The 19,836-nt window shown below is 34.2% G+C and overlaps 1 protein-coding gene and 1 long non-coding RNA gene across 6 annotated transcripts in view; both read right to left on the bottom strand.

Moving 5' to 3' along the window:
- Positions 1-19,836, bottom strand: part of LOC126882021 (myrosinase 1-like) — a 247,134-nt gene that overhangs the window by 27,966 nt on the left and 199,332 nt on the right. The gene's annotated exons all lie outside the window — the stretch shown is intronic.
- The window catches only part of LOC114336056 (uncharacterized), an 80,779-nt gene continuing 74,489 nt past the window's right edge, over positions 13,547-19,836 (bottom strand). The window contains exons 3-4 of one of the 5 annotated variants that reach the window (XR_007697093.1): positions 19,192-19,361; positions 13,547-14,485 (exon numbers count right to left, since the gene is read on the bottom strand). This is a non-coding gene — a long non-coding RNA (uncharacterized LOC114336056). Of the gene's footprint in view, positions 14,486-14,946; positions 15,117-17,882; positions 18,731-19,191; positions 19,362-19,836 lie in introns of those variants that run through there. The other 4 variants (XR_007697091.1, XR_007697088.1, XR_007697095.1 and 1 more) reach the window with 4 other exon arrangements.

The raw sequence follows: 19,836 nt of genomic DNA, 5'->3' as shown, positions 1-19,836 counted from the left end.
TACTTCTAGACGTATGATATCGCAGGAACTCTTTTAAGTTAAAAAGATAAAGGAAGTTTTTGTTTATATTTGATTCAGAGTTGGACCAGTATCTCCATATAGCTATTTCAACATCCTCATGCATCCTCAGTGAAGCTATGCGGTCACAACTCTGAAAGAAATATCAACAATCTGCCTATTTAAGGGAAACCATCGCGATACAATGATTCCACCTTTTGAGACGCAATCTAGCGACATCTCTCGTATTACGAGGAAAACAACGAAAATTCCTAGATACAAAGTTTACTACTTTTTAAACAATTAGAATAATTGATATAAAAATATAATAAACAATATTTTAAATCTAAGACTTTTCGTTAATATACTGCTTTCTGGCTGCATCCTGTATCTCCGGCTTTTACAATTCGCGAGCTCAAGCGAGGGTGCTGCCGCTTATTTGGAACTAGAGGAATTGGGATGAAAATATAAACCAATCATCCGTTAACCGATTTATGAATGTCGTTTGAAAGTTTGTCGGATGTGTTTATTTAATAAATAATTTATTTATATTAATTAGTTACATCAATAACAATATTAATTATAGAAAAATACGATATCCCAATTACACCGGCCATTTTCATGCAACTGCACTGCCACCTATAGTCGATTGAGTGCGCGAATATATTTCCGATCTTATTCTCACTCTTTACTCGCAACAAAAAAGTTGTGAGTCCAATTTCCGTATTTGATACCGTGATACTTAACAAAATATAAATGTAAAATGTATAAATTACCTGGATGTAGTATATTCTTCTATCATCATTCAAATACATATCTCCTGCTGAAGACGGGTAACCATTTTCTGTTATGAACACTCCCGGGTTGTTGTATTGGTCTTTGATCCACTTTAACAAAGGTTTTATGCTCTCTGGAACAACCTGTTTGATTGAAATAATAAAGAATTAAATCAGGTAGTGTAAAACCACATACTTTTACGAGAAGCAAATGAAATTAAATTTTCAAATAGATTCAACATCATGAAATAATAATAGTACAGTCGTACTACAATAGTAGTAAATTTATTCTCATACTGAAAATAAAGATCAAGTTTGGCATAGGAAACCCGCGAGAAATGAAAGTAGCATACGAAAAGGAGAAAGTACTAGAGAAAAAATACAAAACAAACATAGTAAGTCAAAATGAATCAGGAACTACAATTCGAATGATTTATCCTTTGTGCTTTTTAAGGAGAAATAATAAAACAGAACAGAGTGGCGAAATACTCGGCCAGGGAGTCTATAATTTCATTCACGACCTGTCGTTCACCGTAATAATTTATCTTTAGTGAACTAGTTCCTTTGATACCCATAAAAGTGAATAAAAATATAATTTAAAATAAATTCGATTTAGAAACTAAATAGTTTAAAAAATGGAAACAAGAGAGAATTTTATAGGAACGGAGAAAAAAGTTGGAAATTAGACACTTTAATAATTATAAAGACATAACAATATGCATGCAGGAAGCACCAACAGAAATGCTCAAGATACCAAGTCAATAATAATTGACTTGGTTTCATTAATAATTGGAAATATTACTGTAGATTTCTAGGCTCAAAATATTAAGGTTTAAACTAGATCACCTAGTTCGAAAATGCTTTAGGAGTTGAGCTATTTGAAGATGGCGTCTCGTAAGTAGTTTTTTAAATACCTCCAGAACGCTTCTATTTAGAACAACGAAAACTGGTACCATAGAGTTATATATTAGCATAGAGAGAGTGTCATTCAGAGCGAAGTGACGACACCATCTTTTTTATTTAGATTAGTGCTGTTTCACTCTTACGTATAGTAAAGCTGCTACAGTTGTCCTCCTCTTCCGTGCCTATATTCACACTGAATGTCATCATAGATTTTCGATACAATGTGTTAGAAAGAGATGCAGCAAACCAGTCCATGAGATCTTGTCGACAGGAAGTGCGGAAGGTAGGCTCTCTCTATGTCAATATATACCTCTATGACTGGTACGCCTATTTATATTTCAGAGATAAGTCAATTCTATAAATTGCGAATTAGTAGTACCGGTCACAGGCGTTCGTTTTGGGTAGGGCAACGGTTATTTTACCGTATAAATTTATTGACTTGAACCTTTAAGCATTTTTGACACTGGATTATTAAATTGTGAGGTATCGTAGTACTAAAAGGTACGTAGGTGTTTTAAGTCGATACAGTACACTGTTTTCTAGAAAAATGGATTTAAAAATTTTTCGTCTTTTGAATTTGAAAACAAAAATTAAAAAAAAAAAACTATTTAGAAAAACGAAAATTGGTGCGTTTATTTATTTTCCAGAGATGAATCGATTTATTCAATTGCGAATTTCTAGTACCGGTCAGATGCGTCCGTTTTGGGTAGCTTAACGGTTATATTTTATCGTACTATTTTTTATGTCTTTAATTTGTAAGCATTTTTGATAATAGATTATTAAACTATTAGAGGTTCTAGTGCTAAAAGTTACTCTTGATTTTTAAGTTTATTTTTTTCAAATTCGAAAATCGAAAAATTTTCAAATCGATTTTTCTAGAAAACGGTGTATTGTACCGACTTTAAATCAACAGTGTCTTTTAGTACTAGAATACCTAATTAATACAATAAATGTAATTTAATAATCAATAATTGTCAATATGCTTAAAAATTAAAGAAAAAAGTTATTCATAAAATTAATAACCGTTGCGTTACCCAAAAGGGACGCCTATAGGGTAGCAAAAGGGTACTAAAGGGCACTAAAAATTCGCAATTTATGGAATTGTTTTATCACTGGAAGATAAATGGAAGCACCAGTTTTTCTTTTTCTAAATAGAAGTGTTCTGGAGGTATTAAACAAATCTAATTAAAAGGCGCCATCTTCAAAGAGCTCTATAGCTCCTTTAAGAAGTATTTTCGGACTAGGTGATTAAGGTTAAAAACCTTATACCTGTATTAGGTTAACTATTTTGAGACCAGGAATCTACAGTTAAAATATTTCCAATTATTAATGTAACACCCTGTATAATATATATATATATATATATATATATATATATATATTTGTGGAATGAATAGAATAAAAAATTTGGGAGAAAGAAACCGATATAAAAAATTTTAAAATACAAACAATAACAGCAATAATACGGTAAATATTATAACATGATGAATTCACATCTACAAAGATGGAGATAAACACAAAGTCAAGCCCTTCTTCTCCACTGGGTACACTGGACGCGTGCCCAGAGCCCCGCGATCGATTGGGGCCTCCTAGTCTGTACTCGATTACTAAATGATAACATAATTGTTTATCTAAGCACAGAAAAAATATACTATTTATAATATACGTGGAATATAAAAAAATATATATATTTTAGATACTAGTATGCAGTTATATAGAGCAGTATACCTGCATAATAGTTTAACAGTCTATCATGGTTACCACAAAGGTCATCGTATTGGACCATAGACATAATAAGGATATACAACGCATACAGAGCAAAATAGTGTAACGCGCGGGCAGTCGATCGGTGGTCTATCCATCTCTTCTTACCAAGCGATCCCGTGCATGTGACAGACAAAACGGCTAGACAACTCAAAGTAAATATTGGCCAATGACGTCCTTGATATTGGTATAACACATCGACGCACAGAGCGACCCATACCTTACCTTGTCTATTCTTAATATGCCTATGTATTGGACACGAATTGATACGAATATCTCCGAAACTATAAATATATAGCCCAGTGGGGATAGCATTTGACCTTGCATTACGGGCTGCCCCAAATTTTATTTCTCTAATCTTTAGTGTGGTCAATAGTAGTGAACATTTAAAATCTCGACTGAATTTCCGCCGTTGCGTTAGCCGCCATCTTGATTTTAAACGAGAACTGTTTTTGCTCAATATCTCCTCTATTTTCAACTTTTCGACAAAAATTATATGATGAACTAAAATTGTTGAAAATATGATTTTCTATAATTTATTTTATTTCAATCTATTTCGTGCGGTCGATATATTCCTAGTTATGGCGGAAAATAGTGACAGTAAGAAAAATAGTGACAGTTAATACAGTGATAGAGCATAATTATTGAATTATCTCGTTAATTTTACAACAAAAGTGTACCTATACAAAAATGAAGACAATTAAATTTTATATAATTTTGATCTCTTTCATTTTTTTGATAAAATCAATATTTAAGGTATTACGTATGCGGTAAAAGCTCGAGCGTAAAACCTGATTAATTTTATAGCAATTGTTTTTGTTCAATATCTACGCCACTTTCAATTTTTACACGAAAATAGGTACAACTAAAATTGTTCCAAATATTATTTCCTACAATTTCTGTTTAACAATTTTTTTCGTCCGGTTGGTATTTTCCGAGTTAGGCGGGAAAATGGTAAAAAGGGGTGGGGGGAGAATAATTTTTGAATTGAATCTTGTTTCTGAGCTGCCCCAAATTTTATAATTCTATCCTTTAGGGGAGGCCAATAGTAGTGTCAATTTAAAATCGCGACTGAATTCCGCCGTTGTGTTAGCCGCAATATTGATTTTAAAGGAGATACGTTGTTGCTTAATATCTCTGTCATTTTCAACTTTTCGACAAAAATGGTAGGAACTAAAATTGTTGGAAATGCAATTTCCTACAATCTCTTTTCCACAATTTTTTATGCAATCAATATTTTCCGAGATAAGGGGAAAATAGAGGAAGTGGAGGGGAAGCATAATTATTATTGAATTGTCTTATTTAATATTAACATTACAAGTTAATTGTACATAAACAAAAATAAAGAGAATTATATTTTATACAATTTTTGAAACTTCCATTGAAACACCAACCAAACTACATAAAAGACAAATAATAAATAATACTTTATATTCCTTAAGTTCACTTAATTTTATTATCCAGCGGTTGAACTTATAGGTTGAATTTTTCTGTCGATATTTTAAGCTTCATGTCAGCTAATATATTTTTTATACACTGCGCGTCAGAGAAAACGGGCACCCCAAAAAAAAGACAACGAGTCTTTTTTGATGTCTCGTATCTCCTAAACCTGTTATCTGATTTAAATAATTTTTTTAATATGTTATAGCCTTATTCTTTAATAATATTGCTGAAATAACTTTGTTGCTAAAGAGGTAAATTTTTATTGTATACCGGGTGTATTTTTTTTCTGCTGCTCTTCAAAACTGTGTTTTTTTTTCTCAAAGTTTGCAACACCACGTGGAATATTCTAGCATTTATAAAAAAATTATATTAAAACCCAACTATAGCCTCAGGTTTTATTAACATTCTGGTTTTTGACTCATTCGCGTATGTTGGATAATACAAAAGTAAGGTAGTTTAACAACTAGCCATGTTTTTCATCAGTACAGGGTGTTTCTAAATAAGCGCGACACACTAAAGGGGCAATTCTGCATGAAAAAGTAATGGCAGTATGCTTTATAAACATGTCCGCAAATGCTTCGTTTCAGAGATACGGGATGTTGAATTTTTTCTTACAAACTGAGGATTTATTTATTGCCCTAAAACCGGTTGAGATATGCAAATGAAATTTGGTAGGTTTTAAGAGAAAGTTATTGCGCATTTTTTGACATACAAATAAGAATTTTATATTTACCATAGGCGCGCATACGGGTAATATGACCGATCAGATTACCCGTATGCACGCCAATGGTGAATATAAAATTCTTAATTATGGTATGTCAAAGAATGTGCAATAACTACGTCATAAAACCCACCAAATTTAATTTGCATATCTCAACCGGTTTTGAAGCAATCAATAAATTGTCAGTTTGTAAGAAAAAATTCAACATCCCGTATCTTGGAAACGAAGCATTTGCGGACATACGTTTAGAAAGCAAACTGTCATTATTTTTTTATGCCGAATTACCCCTTAAAGTTTGCCATAGGTACTTATTTAAAAATACCCTGTATTGATGAAAAACAAGGCTAGTTGTTAAAGTACCTAACTTTTGTATTGTCCAACATAAGCGAATGAATAAAAAAACAGAATGTTAACAAAACCTGAGGCTATAGTTGGGTTGTAATTTCATTATTTGAGAACTTTGAGATAAAAGCACAATTTGATTCGTACACCCGGTATACAATGAAAATTTATCTGTTTAGCAACAATATTATCACAGCTATATTGCTAAAGAAAAAGGCTATAAGATATTAAAAAAAATACTTAAATCGGACAGCAGGTTTAGGAGATACGAGACATCAAAAAAGACTCTTTTTGGGGTGCCCTTTTTCTCTGACGCGCAGTGTATTTAAACAATTTTTTTTTTAATTTGGGACCCTGTTGGGGGAATTTCCCCATTGCACCTCCCACCTCGTAGATCCGCCACTGGTTCTTTCGAAAAATTGTAGGAAATCGCAATTTCATCAATTTCAGTCCTTACACTTTTTGTGCAAAAGTTGAAAATGGCCGAGATATTAATCAAAAACAGTTGCTGTGAAACCATACGGGTCTTACGCTCGCGCATTTACCGCATACGTACTACCTTAAATATTGATTTTAGCAAAAAATAAAAGAGGTCAAAATATGTAAAATTTAATTCTTTCTATTTTTGTATAGAAACATTTTTGTCGTTAAACACAATACACGGGATAAGTCAATAATTATAAATTCATACAGAAGTAAAAAACTTCGATTTTTATAATGGTATAAAAAGTTTATTAAAATGTCATCCCAATGGATTGCAAAACGTTTTCGATCTAAATCAGATCATCTTCAGTGCCTAGAACGAAGTACTTCCACGTTAGAATGAAAGCAAAAGGTTAAAATTGTAACTGTTAAAGAAAAAATGTGGCAAATACTTACGTTCTAGTCAGTAGATGAAACTAGCATACTATTAAAAATGATAACATCGAGATATATGATTTCTAGGCACTTAAGATGATCTGATTTAGATCTAAAACGTTTTGGAATCCATTGGGATGGCATTTTAATAGTTTTTAATAAACTTTTTATACCATTATACAAATCTAAGTTTTTTACTTATGTATGAGTTTTTAACTATGGTATACAGCCAGCTACTGGGATTTTCCCATTGATTTTATCAATAGTTACCATTTAACATATACAATACACAATACTGTAACCGTTTTTCTTACTGTCGCTATTTTCCGCCATAACTCGGAAAATATCGACCGCACGAAAAAATTGTAACAAAAGAAATTATAGAAGGTCACATTTTCAACAACTCTAGTTTTTATACTTTTTGTCGAAAAGTTGAAAAGGGCGGAGATATTGAGCAAAAACGGTTTTCTCGTTTAAAATCAAGATAGCGGCTAACGCAACGACGTAATTCAGTCGAGATTTTAAATTTACACTACTAGTGACCCCCCTAAAGATTAAAAAAAAAAATAAAATTTGGGGCACCTCGTAAGAGTAAAATGAGCCGTGATAATCGTCAATATTCTTAAAGGCACCCGAAGAGAAAAAAGTTCACAACAGACTAAACAGAATGAAAATGAGGCAGAATCTTCTTCTAAAAGTGTCTATCTTCTGGAGATGTTGGCGACCACATTGACCCATCTTATTCTATTTACGGCAGCTCGAAATAGATCAGTTGACGTTAGACCAGTCCCCTTCCTAAGATTGGCCAGCCAGGATATACGTCTAAGTCCAGGGCCTCTCCTGCCTTGTATCTACTATCTTGCCTTGTAGAATCAACTGTAGCAGTCGGTATTTTTCATTACGCATAATGTTGCCAAAGTAAGCCAATTTTCTGTTCTTTACGGTGTTAATTATTTCTTTGTCTTTTCTTAGCCTCTGGAGAATAGTTATATTAGTTGTGTGGTGTATATATGAGACCCTCAACATACGTCGGTAGCACCACATTTCAAATGCCTCTAACCGTTTTATGGCATCTTCTGTCAGGCTCCAGCTTTCAACTCCATATAGGAGGACACGTTACATCTAAGAATTCTTATGCGTATATTGATACTTAAAGATAAGTTGCACAGAATCTTCCTAAGACTGTTAAAAGAGCTTCTGGCTTTTTCAATACGAGTTTTTATTTCGTAGCTATGATCCCAAGTATCCTTAAAGGCGGGTTGACATTACTAGTGAATAACGAACGTGGCTCACGCTTACATATTTTGCTCGTTCTATTATTATATATTTTATTATCTATTTTCAAACTTGAGCAGTACATTTGTATTTATGCAATGCATAGATACAAATGTACTGCTCGAGTTTGAAAATAGATAATAAAATATCTAGCAATAGCACGTGCAAAATACGTAAGCGTGAGCCACGTTCGTTATTAACTAGTAATGTCAACCCGCCTTTATGTTGCAGCCCAGATAGCATATTTTCTGTACTCTCTCTAGGGGTGTATTGATTACTGTAATTTGGGCGTTTATGTTGGTGTTTTTTCTAATGATCATTGTTTTTGTCTTCTTACAGTTTAATTTTAGGCCGTATTTGTTACATGCTTCTACAACATTATCCATGATCCTTTGGAGCCCCTGCGCACTATCTGCCAGCAATACTGTATCGTCTGCATATCTAATATTATTTATAAGTTGTCCATTTATTGTAATACCATCTTCTGATTCGTCCAAGGCCTCTCTAAAGATGTTTTCAGAGTATATGTTAAATAATGCGCGGTGACAGTATGCAACCCTGTCTGACTCCTTTTTCGACTGTGAAGATTTCGGACAGTTCATTTTCGAATCGAACTGTTGCTTTTTGTTGGAGATATAAGTTTGAGACTAGATATCGATTAGTTTTCCATGTGGGACTTTATCAAATGCCTTCTCGAAATCTATGAAACATGCATACACATCGCAGTTGACATTCCTGGCTCTCTGTATTAGAACTTGCAAGCTGAAAAGTGCTTCCCTCGTTCCGAGTCCTGCTCTGAATCCAAATTAAACTTCACTCAGCTTCACATGCGCGAGTGAATGATAGTAAGGAGTACTTTAAGTACATGGCTCATCAAACTAATTAATCTATGTTCTTCACATTTTCTAGCGTTGGCTTTTTTGGGAAGTGGAATGAATATTGATAGTAGCCAGTCTTTTGGTAAGTAACCAGTCTCGTATATGTTGTTGAATAACTTCGTAAGAGCTGTAATTTGGTGTGCCTCTAATAGCTTTAAAATTTCACCATGCACCTCATCAGGTCCTGGTGATTTCCCATCTTTAATCCGCTTAATGGCCGTAGTTACTTCTTCGTTTTTTATTTCTGGGCCGTACAGATTGTCTATTTCATACGGACTTCGTGCAGCATCTTCGAATAATCCTTGCAAATATTCTTTCCATCTTCCTAATTTATCTTCAATATATGTAGTAGTAATACTAAATTAAAAACCTATGATATTAGTACGAAATAATGTAATACATGCCTTTACAACGGAAATAGACGAATTTTCCCATTTGTCAGGTTGGAAAGCAGTTGCCAATGCATCATCCTCTCTGTGAGGATGATCTCCTACCGGAGGTTCTTCGCCTCGACCAAGCACCAACTCGGCCGTGTAAGTATTAAGTCCAAAGAAATCGGCAGTTCCCTTAATGTAGTCAATCTCTTGGGTTGTAAATGCTGGAAGACGGGATTCATTTCTTCCTTCTAATTTACTACGGATGGCTACTCGAGTTTTTACTATTTCTGGCCAGTCTCCAATGAAAATCGGGTGGGCATACATTCCAAGCTGTAACATAGAATGCAAGTTAAACATAGGAGGTATTATTCTTTTTTATCTACTCTGTACTATGTATTTGTAAAATTGTAACAGCTTAGCTTAATGATTCTATAAAATAAAATGGCACGAAAATAATGAATTGTTTTTTTTTAATAAATTTTGCAAATTTACAATCTGCTATTAAAAGCTATTAGTAAATGTGAGTATTGCAAATATATGAGAGGAGAAGTTATCCACTGATAACAGTCCCAATACTAACACTAACAATTTAAATTAATGTTTGATTATATTTTGAAATTAAAATTGAAATGAAAATTAAAATTAATAATAAAATCTGTTGGCCAATGTCTTTTCAATCTTCGTCTGACTTCTGGTTGGAGATGTAGTTGTCTTGCTTCCTCGTTGGGGTGGGCTGGCAGATGTTCTAAATAATTTCTTGTTAGTCTGCTGATTTCGTCTTCAACGAACCGTATACCAGAGTCGTCATGCAGTGTTTTGTTACTAACGTACCACGGGGCGTTGAAAATCATTCTGAGTATTTTGGATTGGATTCTCTGAATGATTTTGGTATTAGAAGGCTTGGCACAGCCCCATAATTGCACTCCATATGTCCATATAGGCTTTATTATGCACTTATACAAGAGAAGTTTATTATCTGTAGATAACTGCGATTTTCGGCCTATTAGCCAATTTATTTGACGTATTTTCATGTTTATTTGGATTTTTTTGCCAAGTGTAACGGTTACCCGTTGCCCTTCAATAATTTTTCTTCGCCCGCCTATGGCGACTGAGCAACCAACAGAGGTCGCTCCTCGGACTCGCTTGGCGCTGGGCAAGATCGTAAGCGAGGGATTTTAGTGTGGTCAGTATACTCGTCGCGGACATGTCTGAGATTTTATTCTCATTGTTTGTGACGGAATTGAAACCAAATGAAATGTAACTTAAAGGAAATCGAACGCCTAATACATGTGGGAAAACTAATAAATTAAACTTGAATACATCTGGAAACATACTCATATAAAAGAATTATATTTCCACAAATAAAACGGGATAATACCCGAAGGTTGGCTGTATACCATCTAGTTAAATAAAATTAACATGAAGTAAAACTCCCTAGTGTAGTTGGTATATTTAATAAAAATTATAAAAAATTTTAAAAATCCAAACGGATTACGTTCAAAACGTTTTCGGACTTATCAGTCCATCATCAGTGAACCTAAAAGTAAGTAATCTCACTTAGTAAAATTGAAAAGGGTGAAATTTTGAATGTTAAAAATTGAAAAGTGTGGTTACGATTACTTACTCTCTGTCCTTGCTAAATAGCCACAATGCCAAACACTGGTCAAGATGTATGTTCTAACTACATGGTGAAATCTGATCTACAATTTGGCTTACATACTCCAATGCTTTTGAATTTATTAAAGAAAAACATACGCTGGGGTCCAAATTTCCCCCGCTTGGTCATCCGAAGGTTAAACATCTATCAAAAAAATTCTTAATTGGAGGTGACTGGAATGCCAAACATACAGACTGGGGGGTCGAGACTATGTACGACAAAGGGAAAAAATCTCAGACAAGCCATAGCTAACACAAACAGCTCTTACTTAAATACAGGGCAACCCACCTACTGGCCAACAGTTCCAAACAAAATCCCAGATCTACTAGACTTCTCTATCCTCCATAGCATGGCCTTAAATTATTTTGACATACAAGCATCCTGGGATCTGTCCACTGACCATACCCTCATAATTGTCACACTATCTACGCAAATTATAAAACGGCCGAATATCCCTAAGTTGACAACATCAAAGACCAACTGGAATGTATTCGAGTCTTACATAAATGAAAATATAAATTTAAATATAAGATTAAAACAACCAGATGATATCGATAATGCTATGCTTCTTTTAACCCAAACTCTACATACAGCTACTGAAATAGCAACACCCCCTCAGAATGACAAAGAACCAATTGACATCAACAAACCCGTTTATATAAAACGTCTTGTTGCACAAAAAATAAGAGCCAGGCGCATATGGCAAAGAAGTCGCAATTCTATAGATAAACATGAATACAATAGATTAACACGGCAACTTAAAACTGCTCTACAAGACGCCAGGAATGATACATTTGAACTATTCATTAACAGCCTATCAAAAGAAGACCACAGCATCTGGAAAGCAACGAAATCATTCAAGAGGCCTACACAACACATGCCACCTCTAAGGAAAGCCGATGGAAGCTGGGGAAAAACTGAACAACAAAAGGCATAAATCTTTGCTGAACATCTCTCATACGTTTTTAGAGCATCTGAACTTAATAACAATAATAACGAAGAACAAGTTAAAAACTTCTTAGATACTCCATGCCCAATGATGCTATCAATCAAATGCTTTACTCCTAATAATGTGAAAGAAAAAATTTCTAGATGCAATAACTACAAAGCACCAGGCTTCGACATGATCACCGGGCTAATATTAAAAAAATTACCCAGAAAAGCAATTGTCCTACTAACAATGGTATAATAATAGTATCATAAGATTAACCTGCAACCCGATTAACGGGAAGTTTGCACAAATAATAGTTAGGATTAGTAAACCAAATAAACCACCAAATATTACTACCTCATATAGACCAATCAGCTTACTTCCAATAATGTCAAAAATCTTAGAAAGACTTCTGCTTCAAAGAATCTCAGAAGACATCGAAATTGATTCAGTGATCCCACCACACCAGTTTGGTTTCCGCGAAGCCTATTCAACTCTACAACAATGTCATAGGATTGTTAAAAACATTAATGTATGCCTCGAAGAAAAAAAAAATGTGCTGCTGCCTTCCTGGATATAGAACAAGCCTTCGACGGTGTTTGGCATGACGGCCTCCTGTATAAACTTAAGTCATCTTTTCCCACTCCTCACTATCTACTCTTAAAATCATACCTCACAGAACGTCACTTTCAAGTCAGATTCCTTACAGAAACCTCTCATTATTATCCCATAAAATCCGGTGTCCCTCAAGGAAGTGTCCTGGGTCCCCTCCTGTACCTCATATACACTGCTGATATCCCAACAACAAATACGACCACAGTAGCCATGTTCGCAGATGACACCGCCATAATATCCATCGATGATGACCCCCCAAGTAGCATCAGGAAACCTTCAAATACACCTGAATCTACTACAAGACTGGATGAATAGATGGAAAATCAACGTTAACCATACTAAGTCTAATCAAATTACATTCACCAACAGGAACACCGTATGTCCGAGAATCACACTGAACAACATATTACTACCAGTAAAAACAGAAATCAAATACTTAGGAATGACACTTGACCAAAAGCGCACTTGGAAAGCACCCATCTTGTGAAACCTCTATACTCTGGGTATAGAGATTTTTGAAGAGAAGAACTGACAAAAGATGGGGAAAAATAGATGAGCAGAGATTTAAGACGACAAGAAGAGGGGCTTAGCTCAGGAAAAAAAAATTAAAAGGGCAGAGAGACACTAAATCTCAAGTGAGTATTCGGGCTAGCTTCAATACACCGAATATTGGCTTTGGAGATAGGAGAAGAAAATTTGGTAATGAAATGATAGCAACTAGGAAGAAAATGAGACCTGCAAACACAAAATGGAAGAAAAATAGATAAGAAAGCTAGAGATAAACTAATATCGAGATACAACAAAGAAAGAAGAAGAACAAAGGGCGCCAACTCGAACGAACAACTCGGCTCTCAGAACCAAGAAGTTGGACAGGTTCGAGATTTTGAAGTAACGAACAACAGGAACTCTATGACACTGGTTACAACCACCTGAAATACAAAATACTAAATACTGATCTTGTCTTGCTATGTCATATACTGGTAATACAGACTGAAATAAAACACCAACCTTAATACATACAAATATATTAATAATAAATGTTAAATATTAACAATTTACATATAACGCAACGTAATAACAGTGATAGTGGATGGGGAAAAATCAAATAAGACCGCAAAGGCCACTTAACAAGCAATTATCCACTATCACTGGCCAAGCAAAGGTATTAAAATCAAAATCCAAATCAAAAGTCCGTCAGAATAGCACTAAGTCCTTACAACTAAAAAGTTAGTAATTATTTCCTAAATTGAACTAGCCTAGAGTGAGATAGGTACACTACAATAACAGCTAGGTTGCAAAAAAAATGTATCTCACCTAGCAAAATTAGTTATATAAATGAGTGGGTCAGTGACTCTATATACAATGTAAAAACCTACAAGACATATTCCCTATTTTAAAACCTCGACAAAATTTTACCCCCGATTCCCTATTAAATTTTAAGATACAATGATTTATAGTTATTATTAAAAAGGAAGACCTGATTTGATTTATTTAAGCAAATTACTAATTATATAGAACCAAAGAAAGAAAAACAACGACCTAAAACCTATCTATCACGAAAATATGTACCACTTAGTTCACCTATTTGTATATATACAATTAGTTTACAGAGTAACAAATCTAGATTACCTAAAGTAAATAATTAAAATAAATAAGAACTTATCTTGTACAACAGCCGATGGTTAAAAAAAATGAAAGTCCTTAGGAAAAATCCTTTTGGCACAACAAAGCTAGTTGGCTGCTGTGGTGGGTAAGTCTTATTGGAGAATCCTGGATGTTGTCAACTCAGATAGTGGTTTTCTTCAACAAAAACAGCACACTCTATGAGTGAACCATGACAAAGTTGCTAATAATATTGCTGGTATATACTTCACGTGAGGTAAGGTAACTAAATGATTAAACCACTAATTGACTGTGGCTAAGTTACTGAATGAGGATGTAACGGAATCTAAAATAAAGTTTATCAAGTTTAATTATATTCTTAATAACAGTATGTATACAGTACAAGTTCACTGCACTGGGATCCAAAACAAAAAACTCAGGTTAGGTATGTTTCATGTCAAAATTTATGAAGTTACTTCAATGTAGACATGACAGACTTGCGCGAAGCATGAACATGCGCAGAGTGCAGAAGGCTGTAGAATACTTATGGAAAATTTTTTTATATAAAAAAAACGGCAAAAAGCCTAATGGTAGCACATGAAGTAAATTGAAATTTAAATGTAACAATAAAACTTATGACCTTGAATGACTGTTCCTTTGCAAATGGGAATGAATATCATTATTATAATATGGATTATATATAATTGTATGTGGTAAATCAATCTAACGAAATACCTGACTACAATGATGCATGGAATATTACAAGGAAGAAATGTGAGATATAATATAAATGCATTATGTACTTACTGAAACAGCGGACACGTCGCGTTGCGGGAAATATAATTAAAAAATTAACATGAAGTAAAACTCCCTAGTGTAGTTGGTATATTTAATAAAAATTATAAAAATTTTTTTTAAAAATCCAAACGGATTACGTTCAAAACGTTTTCGGACTTATCAGTCCATCATCAGTGAACCTAAAAGTAAGTAATCTCACTTAGTAAAATTGAAAAGGGTGAAATTTTGAATGTTAAAAATTGAAAAGTGTGGTTACGATTACTTACTCTCTGTCCTTGCTAAATAGCCACAATGCCAAACACTGGTCAAGATGTATGTTCTAACTACATGGTGAAATCTGATCTACAATTTGGCTTACATACTCCAATGCTTTTGAATTTATTAAAGAAAAACATACGCTGGGGTCCAAATTTCCCCCGCTTGGTCATCCGAAGGTTAAACATCTATCAAAAAAATTCTTAATTGGAGGTGACTGGAATGCCAAACATACAGACTGGGGGGTCGAAACTATGTACGACAAAGGGAAAAAATCTCAGACAAGCCATAGCTAACACAAACAGCTCTTACTTAAATACAGGGCAACCCACCTACTGGCCAACAGTTCCAAACAAAATCCCAGATCTACTAGACTTCTCTATCCTCCATAGCATGGCCTTAAATTATTTTGACATACAAGCATCCTGGGATCTGTCCACTGACCATACCCTCATAATTGTCACACTATCTACGCAAATTATAAAACGGCCGAATATCCCTAAGTTGACAACATCAAAGACCAACTGGAATGTATTCGAGTCTTACATAAATGAAAATATAAATTTAAATATAAGATTAAAACAACCAGATGATATCGATAATGCTATGCTTCTTTTAACCCAAACTCTACATACAGCTACTGAAATAGCAACACCCCCTCAGAATGACAAAGAACCAATTGACATCAACAAACCCGTTTATATAAAACGTCTTGTTGCACAAAAAATAAGAGCCAGGCGCATATGGCAAAGAAGTCGCAATTCTATAGATAAACATGAATACAATAGATTAACACGGCAACTTAAAACTGCTCTACAAGACGCCAGGAATGATACATTTGAACTATTCATTAACAGCCTATCAAAAGAAGACCACAGCATCTGGAAAGCAACGAAATCATTCAAGAGGCCTACACAACACATGCCACCTCTAAGGAAAGCCGATGGAAGCTGGGGAAAAACTGAACAACAAAAGGCATAAATCTTTGCTGAACATCTCTCATACGTTTTTAGAGCATCTGAACTTAATAACAATAATAACGAAGAACAAGTTAAAAACTTCTTAGATACTCCATGCCCAATGATGCTATCAATCAAATGCTTTACTCCTAATAATGTGAAAGAAAAAATTTCTAGATGCAATAACTACAAAGCACCAGGCTTCGACATGATCACCGGGCTAATATTAAAAAAATTACCCAGAAAAGCAATTGTCCTACTAACAATGGTATAATAATAGTATCATAAGATTAACCTGCAACCCGATTAACGGGAAGTTTGCACAAATAATAGTTAGGATTAGTAAACCAAATAAACCACCAAATATTACTACCTCATATAGACCAATCAGCTTACTTCCAATAATGTCAAAAATCTTAGAAAGACTTCTGCTTCAAAGAATCTCAGAAGACATCGAAATTGATTCAGTGATCCCACCACACCAGTTTGGTTTCCGCGAAGCCTATTCAACTCTACAACAATGTCATAGGATTGTTAAAAACATTAATGTATGCCTCGAAGAAAAAAAAAATGTGCTGCTGCCTTCCTGGATATAGAACAAGCCTTCGACGGTGTTTGGCATGACGGCCTCCTGTATAAACTTAAGTCATCTTTTCCCACTCCTCACTATCTACTCTTAAAATCATACCTCACAGAACGTCACTTTCAAGTCAGATTCCTTACAGAAACCTCTCATTATTATCCCATAAAATCCGGTGTCCCTCAAGGAAGTGTCCTGGGTCCCCTCCTGTACCTCATATACACTGCTGATATCCCAACAACAAATACGACCACAGTAGCCATGTTCGCAGATGACACCGCCATAATATCCATCGATGATGACCCCCCAAGTAGCATCAGGAAACCTTCAAATACACCTGAATCTACTACAAGACTGGATGAATAGATGGAAAATCAACGTTAACCATACTAAGTCTAATCAAATTACATTCACCAACAGGAACACCGTATGTCCGAGAATCACACTGAACAACATATTACTACCAGTAAAAACAGAAATCAAATACTTAGGAATGACACTTGACCAAAAGCGCACTTGGAAAGCACCCATCTTGTGAAACCTCTATACTCTGGGTATAGAGATTTTTGAAGAGAAGAACTGACAAAAGATGGGGAAAAATAGATGAGCAGAGATTTAAGACGACAAGAAGAGGGGCTTAGCTCAGGAAAAAAAAATTAAAAGGGCAGAGAGACACTAAATCTCAAGTGAGTATTCGGGCTAGCTTCAATACACCGAATATTGGCTTTGGAGATAGGAGAAGAAAATTTGGTAATGAAATGATAGCAACTAGGAAGAAAATGAGACCTGCAAACACAAAATGGAAGAAAAATAGATAAGAAAGCTAGAGATAAACTAATATCGAGATACAACAAAGAAAGAAGAAGAACAAAGGGCGCCAACTCGAACGAACAACTCGGCTCTCAGAACCAAGAAGTTGGACAGGTTCGAGATTTTGAAGTAACGAACAACAGGAACTCTATGACACTGGTTACAACCACCTGAAATACAAAATACTAAATACTGATCTTGTCTTGCTATGTCATATACTGGTAATACAGACTGAAATAAAACACCAACCTTAATACATACAAATATATTAATAATAAATGTTAAATATTAACAATTTACATATAACGCAACGTAATAACAGTGATAGTGGTTGGGGAAAAATCAAATAAGACCGCAAAGGCCACTTAACAAGCAATTATCCACTATCACTGGCCAAGCAAAGGTATTAAAATCAAAATCCAAATCAAAAGTCCGTCAGAATAGCACTAAGTCCTTACAACTAAAAAGTTAGTAATTATTTCCTAAATTGAACTAGCCTAGAGTGAGATAGGTACACTACAATAACAGCTAGGTTGCAAAAAAAATGTATCTCACCTAGCAAAATTAGTTATATAAATGAGTGGGTCAGTGACTCTATATACAATGTAAAAACCTACAAGACATATTCCCTATTTTAAAACCTCGACAAAATTTTACCCCCGATTCCCTATTAAATTTTAAGATACAATGATTTATAGTTATTATTAAAAAGGAAGACCTGATTTGATTTATTTAAGCAAATTACTAATTATATAGAACCAAAGAAAGAAAAACAACGACCTAAAACCTATCTATCACGAAAATATGTACCACTTAGTTCACCTATTTGTATATATACAATTAGTTTACAGAGTAACAAATCTAGATTACCTAAAGTAAATAATTAAAATAAATAAGAACTTATCTTGTACAACAGCCGATGGTTAAAAAAAATGAAAGTCCTTAGGAAAAATCCTTTTGGCACAACAAAGCTAGTTGGCTGCTGTGGTGGGTAAGTCTTATTGGAGAATCCTGGATGTTGTCAACTCAGATAGTGGTTTTCTTCAACAAAAACAGCACACTCTATGAGTGAACCATGACAAAGTTGCTAATAATATTGCTGGTATATACTTCACGTGAGGTAAGGTAACTAAATGATTAAACCACTAATTGACTGTGGCTAAGTTACTGAATGAGGATGTAACGGAATCTAAAATAAAGTTTATCAAGTTTAATTATATTCTTAATAACAGTATGTATACAGTACAAGTTCACTGCACTGGGATCCAAAACAAAAAACTCAGGTTAGGTATGTTTCATGTCAAAATTTATGAAGTTACTTCAATGTAGACATGACAGACTTGCGCGAAGCATGAACATGCGCAGAGTGCAGAAGGCTGTAGAATACTTATGGAAAATTTTTTTATATAAAAAAAACGGCAAAAAGCCTAATGGTAGCACATGAAGTAAATTGAAATTTAAATGTAACAATAAAACTTATGACCTTGAATGACTGTTCCTTTGCAAATGGGAATGAATATCATTATTATAATATGGATTATATATAATTGTATGTGGTAAATCAATCTAACGAAATACCTGACTACAATGATGCATGGAATATTACAAGGAAGAAATGTGAGATATAATATAAATGCATTATGTACTTACTGAAACAGCGGACACGTCGCGTTGCGGGAAATATAATTAAAAAATTAACATGAAGTAAAACTCCCTAGTGTAGTTGGTATATTTAATAAAAATTATAAAAATTTTTTTTAAAAATCCAAACGGATTACGTTCAAAACGTTTTCGGACTTATCAGTCCATCATCAGTGAACCTAAAAGTAAGTAATCTCACTTAGTAAAATTGAAAAGGGTGAAATTTTGAATGTTAAAAATTGAAAAGTGTGGTTACGATTACTTACTCTCTGTCCTTGCTAAATAGCCACAATGCCAAACACTGGTCAAGATGTATGTTCTAACTACATGGTGAAATCTGATCTACAATTTGGCTTACATACTCCAATGTAAGCCAAATTGTAGATCAGATTTCACCATGTAGTTAGAACATACATCTTGACCAGTGTTTGGCATTGTGGCTATTTAGCAAGGACAGAGAGTAAGTAATCGTAACCACACTTTTCAATTTTTAACATTCAAAATTTCACCCTTTTCAATTTTACTAAGTGAGATTACTTACTTTTAGGTTCACTGATGATGGACTGATAAGTCCGAAAACGTTTTGAACGTAATCCGTTTGGATTTTTAAAAAAAATTTTTATAATTTTTATTAAATATACCAACTACACTAGG

This window comes from Diabrotica virgifera, chromosome 1 (genome assembly GCF_917563875.1).
Source record: "Diabrotica virgifera virgifera chromosome 1, PGI_DIABVI_V3a".
NCBI lineage: Eukaryota > Metazoa > Arthropoda > Insecta > Coleoptera > Chrysomelidae > Diabrotica > Diabrotica virgifera.
Note: the sequence above shows the minus strand (reverse complement) of the source record. Positions and strands in the feature narration are given on the sequence as shown.